This window comes from Aristolochia californica, unplaced genomic scaffold (genome assembly GCF_029961685.1).
Source record: "Aristolochia californica isolate CCGP_79_NKW_82.1479 unplaced genomic scaffold, dmAriCali1.0.hap1 SCAF_6, whole genome shotgun sequence".
NCBI classification, from domain to species: domain Eukaryota; kingdom Viridiplantae; phylum Streptophyta; class Magnoliopsida; order Piperales; family Aristolochiaceae; genus Aristolochia; species Aristolochia californica.
In genome coordinates, this window is record NW_027182257.1 from 21,142,395 (window position 1) to 21,151,825 (window position 9,431).

Genomic DNA, 9,431 nt, shown 5'->3' on the forward strand with positions numbered 1-9,431 from the left:
ATTGAAGGGTTTGAGTATCCGTTCCTATGGACCCAATCTTACTGGAAGTGTCTGAATCCTTTTTCTCATAACCTTGTTCTTTCAGATATTCTTGAAAATAGTCTTGCATCATCTTCTTAATTTCGTCAGAGTCTGTATATTTTTTTTCTTTAGTATCTTCTTGTTATTTGTCTTTCTACTTTTCTCTTGGCATTTTTGGCGAATGCCCAGCCATCAAAGCACTTGATGTGTCTTTACTGGCTGTCGTTTGAGCCAGTCTAGCTAGTGAAAACCCTTCACTAGTAGGGATCTGGGTACAGAAAGTACCTATTGCCTTTGCTCTGAGTTTTCTATTTTGTTCTTCCAGGGTCTTGATATATTCTTTCTGGAAATCATTTTTCTCTTCTAGAAGTCTTCTTTTCTGATTGAGTCTTTGGATGGTTTTGGCGAGGGTATCACAATGATCACAAAATATAATTCTTTTATTTTTCTTGGCCACGCCATAGGACACTTGGTCTTCTCTATTATGTCTTAACGAAGGGGCTATGTTGGAATTGGTGCCAATGCTTAATTTGGCTGCTTCTAATGCTTCTTGGAGGTTATTGAAGCCTTTATAAATAGGTCTTTTAAAATTCTAGATAATTTCAACTTCTGTCCAGGAATGAAAGACTCTTGGAGTGTGACCTTGGAAAACAACATAAAAATTGAAACTTTTCTTTTTCTGCGAAAAATATTTTGAAAGTCCATTAATCCTAGCTAAAAAATATTTTTGGTCTTTGGGAATTCTTTTGTAAGAAAGCCATAAATTGTCTAATAAACACTGTTCTTTTTTTGTAACTGAGACACTTGGTAAAGTCTTGAAAGTAATATTAGATTTTGGAAAAACTACTAATTTCTGATTACCAAAACTGAGAAATTCTTGTCCGTAATTATTGAATCTAAAAGAAGATGGTCTAGAAGAGCCATGGTCTGGAAAATACTTCTGTTCAATTAGTCACAATATTAGTGTCAAAAAATCTTCTCCTAAGAGTATCTGCAAGGCTATTATTTTTTCCTTTAATATGTTCAAATTCAATCTTATATCCATTACTTGTGATAATATCAACTTGGTTTAACCATGTTCTTCTACTTATCTTATTTTCTTTACTTCTTTGGAAATATTTTACTATGGCTTCGTACTCAGTTCTTAATGTAAATTCTTGTTTATTAATAATAAACAGCGTAAAAGATTCTAAAGAATAAATTACTACTAATATCTCAGAGTCTATGCTATTCATATTTCCTTTTTCTTTGAATTTTTCGCTAGCTGATGTAGAATTTTAGTTACATCGACTTTTATACCTCGCAAGCGTACGAATCGTTCATGTAATCTAGCAGTAAGCGAGGGTCATATCCACAGGGAGGATTGAATTTCGTGTATTCTTCAGTCAACTAGCCTCACCACATATGATGAATTAATCTGAACTAAACACTAATTATATCCTAAATTATCAAGCAATAATTTAATTAACTACTTGCACAATAGGAAACGTCAACTCTGGATTTTACCATGATTCGTGCCTATCTCGAGCACCACGTAACCACGAATCCGGATTCTCAATCCTTGCGTCTAGCCCCTCTCGGGCGCCTAGAGTTAAAGACAGAAATCGGATTAAAATACCAAAATCCAACCTCAATTATAATCTTACCCTAATTAGCTAATTTAATCAAATATCGAGAAAACAAATCTTAAATAAACCTTAATTATCAAATCAGATTCAATTAACATTCAAAACCTAAGTTCAAACCATATGAAAAATTAAATTCAATAATGACGAATTACTCCCCTTCTTCCTCCTCTCGCTCGGGCAGCAACTCGTTCTCACGGGTGCTGCGATTTCCGGAAAATGGTGGCGTCGGGTAGCAATAGTGAGTGGCCGGAGGTAGAGACGATGCCGGCGACGACGGTTAGAAGCCGACGGACGGAGGTAACGTCCGGCGAAGAGCGAAACAGAGCTGACGTTCTCTAACCGGCTCTCTCGAGTCTCGGTTGGAGTCGGAATGGCTCCGGGACTGGTCGGAATATGTAAACGACGCCGGATGATGGTCGGAAAGCGGAAGTGGCACCGGAGAAGCCCTCTCGGATCACTTCTCGGCCTGGCGAGCGACTGTCGAACTCACCTCGATGGAGACTCTCTCGAGCTCTCCTCGGGTTTGTTCTCAGTTGCTGGACGGCGGTGGACGACGGTGGCGCGACGAAAGGTATTGGCCGGCGAACAGCGGTGGGGAACTCCTCTCGGATCCTCCCCTGTTTCCGGTCAAAGTCCTCTCTTTTGGTCTCTCTTCCTCTTCTCTTCACGCTCCCCTTCTCTTCACGCTCCTCTTCTCTTTAAATATGATTTTCTTATTTTAAAACGATTTGCCCTAGAAATTACCTCCATTTCACTAAGGGCATTTTGGTAAATATCTTCTTCTCCACCCAAATTCTCCTGAAATTCCATAATTGAATCTATAAAAAGCATTTCAGGAAGAAATAAGACTAAAAAATAATGAAATATAATTCAGGAGAGAGAAATATGCAATATCGACAGTGATTAATGCCAAATTCAATAAATGCTCATTTCATTTGAAAACCGATAAGTGACCACCTATAACACAATTATAAAGGTTATTCTATTATAATTAACCTTGTTCTCATGTCAAAATATGGCATCTATCACACCCCCAAACCTAAATATTTGCTAGTCCCTAGCAAAACAACAATCGAACCAAAATTAAGCCTAGGAAAACAAAATGCCACTTTCGTAGGGAGCACGATTGCATTTAGCGCATGCAACAAGCCGTTAAACCCCTACTCTGCAGTAGTGGACGAGTTATGTCTCGTGAGGGTTTGCATGGAATTTACCCACAAAATTCATCTAAATCAATAATATAAAAAGGAAAACTAAAGAAAATTTACTCCTCATTAGCATATGACTAACACTTAGTATCATAAAATATCTGAAATTCATATGAGATCTTGCGAAATATTAAAACCTGTGTAAAAGATAGCCTATTATCAATCCAAATACACTCATTGTTACTCCACCTGAACCAATGTGACCCATAAGCTATTACTTCAATAGAACAAAGAGGCAGCAAATAACAATAAAATCCTTGTCACATATCAATTAAGAGAAAATAGTAAAGTAAGCCTGCTGTCTTACAATCTCACCAAAGAAATATACCAATTTCAATCTTGACTTGTAACTTCTTTCAAATTACAATTCATCATCAAAGTTAAGGAAACTCATTGCTTCCAGATTTAAAACCATTTTCCGCTATTACCAGCGCACTTTTTGTTTTTTTGTTTTTTTCTTCACTGAATACTTTTGGTATTACCACCATTTTGTATTCGTCTTCACTGCACATGCACTTATTTTTAAGTAACCGACTGTTCCGGTGCATGTCCCTGGGTTTGCCCAGGCTGTTTCTGAAGTTATCTGTCTTTTGCAAGCAAGAGCATTTCCATTTGCATTTATACATTACAACAAGGAATTTTACTGAGGTATGAGTTCAAACAGGCATACAAGACTATTCAAACTAACATAGATCAACACTAGATTTACATGTTCTCTTTTGCAACTAAGTTCCAAGTCTAATGCAATAGGAAGCTATCCCACTGAATTCTCATGAATCACAACAAATGATATCAAATTTCTAATAGGCATATTCTACACAAATTTATGAATTTTTTTTTTTGAAAAACATTTGAGCAACTTATTTTAACTCTACTAATGTTAACCACATACTAAGAGGAGTAATTTGAAAACCACGAACAAAAATTGAACGAAAATTATTGCTAAGACATAAAAGAGTCGTCCCCCCCCCCCCCCCCCCAAACCTAAACCTGACATTGTCCTCAATGGGGAAAAGTTAAAACACTATCACGACTACAAAAAAAAAGAATAATAAAGACCCCCAGGAATGATACATAGTCTCCCTCGAAGAAGGTTTACTCGTATCAGCTGTACCCGTAGGTAATCATCCGTAGATGAAACCGCTATCCCACATCACACTTTGAAGAAATCTCCGTGTGACTGGCCACTGAAGGCAGCAGGAATCACGCGCTGAACACAAGTCCTTAAGTTACTCACCATAAGGTTTTCATTCAATACTTCAAGATCGAACTGGTCAATCCCAGAACGGTTGTTTGAGTACAGACCTCTCAAACTAGGGACCAAAAGTCTGGTCATCGACTACCGGAACCATTTATGCTCTCAGCCGGTAAGAGAGTATGAATAAACCAAAAAATAAAATAAACATAAAAATAAAAATAAAACTGTAATGTACAAAGGGATAGAAACGTGGGGATTGCCCACAATGTGCTAAGTTTATAGTCGTAAGCAAGACTCTGACGCATTCAAGATGAAATGACAGGTTCCTCCAAGAAAATCACCATCACCTCCTCTGGTGTGGGGACATTCTCAAGATACGGTTTGAGCCTCTGACTGTTAACTTTGAAGATCGACCCGTCTCCGTGATTGCGGATCTCAATAGCGCCATGAGGAAACACCTGTGTAACTTCAAATGGACCGGACCACCTGGATCTTAGCTTCCCTGGAAACAAATGCAATCGTGAGTTATAAAGTAAAACATTCTGCCCAACAGTAAAAGACTTGCAAAAAATAGATTTATCATGTAAAAGCTTTGTTCGCTCCTTATACAGTTTGGCATTCTCATAAGCAGCATAACGTATCTCTTCCAACTCATTCAATTGCAACTTTCTCTCCTCACCCGCTTGAGTTAAATCAAAATTTAAAGCCTTAATGGCCCAATAAGCTCTATGCTCAAGCTCAACAGGTAGACGACATGCTTTGCCGAATACTAGGCGAAATGGAGACATCCCAATTGGAGTCTTATAAGCGGTTCGATAGGCCCATAAGGCATCTTCCAATCGAGTGGACCAATCTTTCCTATCAAAGCGAACCGTCTTCTCCAAAATCCGTTTGATCTCTCTATTAGAGATTTCCACTTGACCACAAGTTTGCGGGTGGTATGGAGTGGACACCCGATGAGTGATGGAATATTTCTTCAATAAGGCCTCAAATGCTCTGTTACAAAAATGAGATCCCTCATCACTGATGATCGCTCTCGGGGTACCAAATCGATTAAAGATATTTTCTTTTAAAAACTTTACCACCACTTTGTGATCGTTTGTCTTACATGATATAGCTTCAATCCATTTAGAGACATATTCAACAGCAACAAGGATGTATTGATAGCCGAACGAGACAGGAAAAGGACCCATGAAGTCAATACCCCACACATCAAACAATTCAACAATAAGAATGGGGTTAAGAGGCATCATGTTCTTCCTAGACAAACAACCAGTTCGTTGGCATTTATCACACACCTGACAAAACTCATGGGCATCTCTAAATAATGAAGGCCAATAGAAACCACATTGCAAGACTTTAGCCGCGGTCTTTCTAGCACCAAAATGTCCACCACATGCGTGGGAATGACAAAATTCAAGAATGTTGGCAAAGTCTTGCTCATGTACACAACGCCTAATGACTTGGTCAGAACACACCTTGAACAAATAAGGGTCATCCCAAAAAAAATGTTTGACTTGGGAAAAGAATTTCAACCTATCTTGTTTACTCCAATAATCAGGAATCTTATGAGTTACAAGATAGTTGACTATGTCAGCAAACCAAGGCAACTGGGATACTTGGAGAAGTTGTTCATCAGGGAAGGAATCATTTAAAGGAAGGAATCCTTCCTGAGGTACTACACATATCCTAGATAGATGATCAGCAACAACATTCTCACAACCCTTCTTATCTCGAATCTCAAGGTCAAATTCTTGCAATTGCAAGATCCATCTAATCAAGCGAGGTTTAGTGTCCTTGATGGATAATAAATACTTCAAAGGAGAATGATCAGTGAACACTATAACCTTTGACCCTAACAGATATGATCTGAATTTGTTCAAGGCAAACACAACAGCTAGCAACTCCTTCTCAGTGGTAGTGTAATTCAATTGAGCATCATGAAGAGTTCGGCTAGCATATTGAATGACACAGGGCATTTTATCCGTCTTTTGCCCCAAAACAGCCCCCAATGCATAGTCAGAGGCATCACACATCAACTCAAAAGGCAAAGACCAAATAGGGGGTTGGACAATGGGTGCAATGGACAAACATTTCTTCAGTGTCTCAAAAGCATGAATACAGGCATCATCAAAGGCAAAAACAACATCTTGAACAAGTAAATTCGTCAAAGGACGAGAAATTTTGCTAAAGTCTTTAATGAAACGCCTATAGAACCCAGCATGGCCAAGGAAAGAACGCACTCCCTTCATAGAAGTAGGTGGTGGCAGATTGGCAATTAGGTCAACCTTGGCTTTGTCCACTTCTACACCCCTCTCAGACACTACATGTCCTAACACAATTCCTTCTTTCACCATGAAGTGGCATTTCTCCCAATTCAAGACTAAATTGGACTTAATGCAACGGGACAATACGAGTGAAAGATTGTACAGACATGTATCAAAACTAGAGCCAAACACAGAAAAGTCATCCATAAAGACCTCTAAAAATTCACCAATCATGTCAGAAAAAATACTCATCATGCGCCGTTGGAAAGTGGCGGGTGCATTGCATAAACCAAAAGGCATGCGTCTGTAAGCATAGGTGCCAAACGGACACTTGAATGTGGTCTTTTCCTGGTCTTCTGGAGCAATGGGAATTTGATTGTAGCCGGAGTATCCATCTAAGAAGCAATAAAAATTGTGGCCGGCCAATCGCTCTAGTACCTGATCAATGAAAGGTAGAGGGAAGTGATCCTTCCTAGTGACGGAATTAAGTTTTCTATAGTCAATGCAGACACGCCACTTGGTGGTAGTTCTTGTGGGAATCAATTCACCACTCTCATTTTTCATTATTGTTATCCCCCCTTTCTTAGGGACAACTTGAATTGGACTCACCCAGGTGCTATCGGAAATAGGGTAAATGATTCCTGTCACAAGCAACCTGATGACTTCTTCTCTCACAACCTCCAGCATATGGGGATTTAACCTACTTTGCATCTCACGTGAGGCTTTAGTCCCCTCCTCCAAATGAATACAATGCATGCATATGGAGGGGCTAATCCCTTTTAAGGCATCAAGAGTCCACTCCAATGCCTCTCTGTGTGCTTGTAAAACTTCAGTCAATTGTTCCTCCTGCTCAATACTCAAATCAGAGGAAATAATGACTGGTAATGAGTTCATGGGTCCCAAGAACGCATACTTCAACGTGGGAGGAAGTGGCTTAAGATCTAGCTTGGAAGTTTCGAGAGGTTTGTCCAAGTCAAGAGGAAGATCCTGTGGATGATCAGTTGTGATAACCTCATAAGCTTCCTCCAACAGAGGTACAAAATTGAGTAAAGAATTAACCTCTCAGAAATATGTTTCCTCATCAAAATAGTCCATGTCTAAAGATGTTATGCAAGACTCAAAAGATTCAAGAGTGGATTCGTTATCAAGCATAACAGTTTCTATATTAAATGCAGGACTCAGATCATCAGACTCAAGTGGGTGGTGCCCGACATTAAATACATTCAATGAGACCTTAAAATTTCCAAAAGACAACTCCAACTCACCACTTTTACAATGAATGATAGCATTAGATGTGGCTAATAAGGGACGTCCTAGGATGACAGGAATTTGGTTGGTCACATTGAATACTGGTTCTGTATCAAGAACAATGAAATCAACCGGGAACAGAAATTTGTCCACTTTTATCAAAACATCTTCAACTATTCCTTGTGGTATCTTGACAGAATGGTCAGCTAGTTGAAGTGTGATGGGGGTAGGCTTCAATTCCCCCAAACCTAATTGCTGGTACACAAAGAAAGGAAGCAAATTCACACTTGCTCCTAAGTCAAGAAGAGCTCTCTGGATGGTATGTTCACCAATGACACATGAAATTGTGGGACATCCAGGATCTTTAACTTTAGGAGGAGTGTTGTGCTTCAGAATTGAGCTTACATTCTCAGTAAGAAAGACCTTTTTGTTAACATGTTGTTTTTTCTTCTGTGTACAAAGGTCTTTCAAAAATCGGGCATAGGCAGGGACTTGCCTAATAGCATCAAGAAGTGGAATGTTAATGTGAACCTTACTAAACAATTCCAACGTTTCATGCATGCTATCTCCTTTCCTAGGTGGGCCCGATAACCTCTGCGGATAAGGAGCTAGTGGGACTTGGTTAGGGATCTGCTTGGCTGTTGGTGGAGAACTTGGAGGTTTGTCACTCAATGATGTGTCCCCATTGTCATCCTTTGACTCCTTAGACTTAGTGGTCCCTACCCCATTGTTCAACTCACGACCACTCCTAAGGGTGGTTATGGCTTTTGGTTGCTCATGGTGGGGTTTGGAACTCAACTCACTCTCATGTGTGATTTTGGGGTTAGGAATGGTTTGACTCGGGAGTCTATTTTGTGCTTGTTCACTCATGTGGCTGGCCAACTGACTCACTTGCATTTCAAGTTTGGCAATGGAGGACTGTGTATTCTGCATGAATAATTGAAGTGTATCCTCAAGTGAAGGTTTTTGTGGAATCAATGGTTGTTGGGTGAAGTGTGGGCGCGGAGCTTGGGGTTGAGTAAACCCTGGAGGACCCCCAACCTGTGGGCCCTTGGACCATGAGAAATTTGGGTGCCTAGCCCAACCCGGATTATATGTTTCTGAAAAAGGATCGTTCCGGTTTGGTCTATGAAAATTCTGGACTGCATTCAAGTCCTCAATGAGCTCTGGGTAGGATGAACTAGATGGACACATTTGTGTGGGATGCGATGAACCAGAGCATATGGCACAGACAGTAGATGGGTTAGGAGCAGGTGAACTCTTGGACACCATAAGGGCATCAATTTTTCTAGTCAACCCCTCAATCTTGGCCATGAGCATAGGTGTTTCACTAACCTCGTAGAGACCCCCTCTTTTGGTTTCGTGGGATCTCCTATCAACCTTAAATGATGAACCCCATTGCTGAGATTGATCACTCAACGTTTCAAAGAAGTCCCACGCCTCACTAGCACTCTTACCCATCAAACTCCCACCACTCGTTGCATCTACCATGGATCTAACCTGGGGTGTAAGACCTTGATAAAAGTATTGCACTAAATGCCATTTCTCAAACCCATGATGCGGACACCTACGAATCAATTCCTTCCATTTCTCCCAAGCCTCATAAAAGTGTTCACCCACCTGCTGCATAAAGTTGGAGATTTCTCTCCTGAGGGTTGTAGTTCTCTGAATGGGAAAGTACTTGGACAAAAATTTTGTGACTAACGTGTCCCATGAAGTAATGCTGCCCACCTCCAAGGAATTAAGCCAAGACTTGGCCTTATCCTTAAGTGAAAATGGAAAAAGTCTTAACCGAATAGAGTCATCTGAGAAATTCTGGAATTTAAAAGTTGCACAAATATCTAAGAATTCCTTGATGTGG

At 40.0% G+C, this 9,431-nt stretch overlaps 1 non-coding gene across 1 annotated transcript; it reads left to right on the forward strand.

The window, feature by feature from the left end:
• The first annotated feature begins 9,119 nt into the window (after window positions 1-9,119).
• Window positions 9,120-9,226, forward strand: LOC137935605 (small nucleolar RNA R71). Its single transcript, XR_011109305.1, has one exon. It is a non-coding gene; the product is annotated as a small nucleolar RNA R71 (small nucleolar RNA).
• Window positions 9,227-9,431: the final 205 nt, after the last annotated feature.